General features: G+C 42.2%; 1 protein-coding gene across 2 annotated transcripts in view; it reads right to left on the bottom strand.

Moving 5' to 3' along the window:
* RCSD1 (RCSD domain containing 1) overlaps positions 1 to 346 on the bottom strand; it is an 87,651-nt gene that overhangs the window by 14,182 nt on the left and 73,123 nt on the right. The window lies entirely within an intron of this gene.

Genomic DNA, 346 nt, shown 5'->3' with positions numbered 1-346 from the left:
ATTTGTTATGAGTTTTTCAGTTCAGTTTTTTTAAAAAAAAAACATCAGCTCCACTACTATGTGGCAGAGAAATTCCTTGGACTAACCATATTCTCCTTAGAAGAAATAGGCTAGTATACCACTGATTCTCTCTAGTATTATCACTGATCTCTCTCTCTCTCATTCTCTCTCTCTCTCTCTCTCTCTCTCTCTCTCTCTCTCTCTCTCTCTCTCTCTCTCTCTCTCTCTCTCTCTCTCTCTCTCTCTCTCTCTCTCTCTCTCTCTCTCTCTCTCTCTCTCTCTCTCTCTCTCTCTCTCTCTCTCTCTCTCTCTCTCTCTCTCTCTCTCTCTCTCTCTCTCTCTCTCT

This window comes from Petaurus breviceps, unplaced genomic scaffold (assembly GCF_028583685.1).
Source record: "Petaurus breviceps papuanus isolate PSGF00001 unplaced genomic scaffold, PetGlider_PUasm1.0 220, whole genome shotgun sequence".
NCBI lineage: Eukaryota > Metazoa > Chordata > Mammalia > Diprotodontia > Petauridae > Petaurus > Petaurus breviceps.
This window is presented reverse-complemented; position numbering and strand designations above follow the sequence as displayed.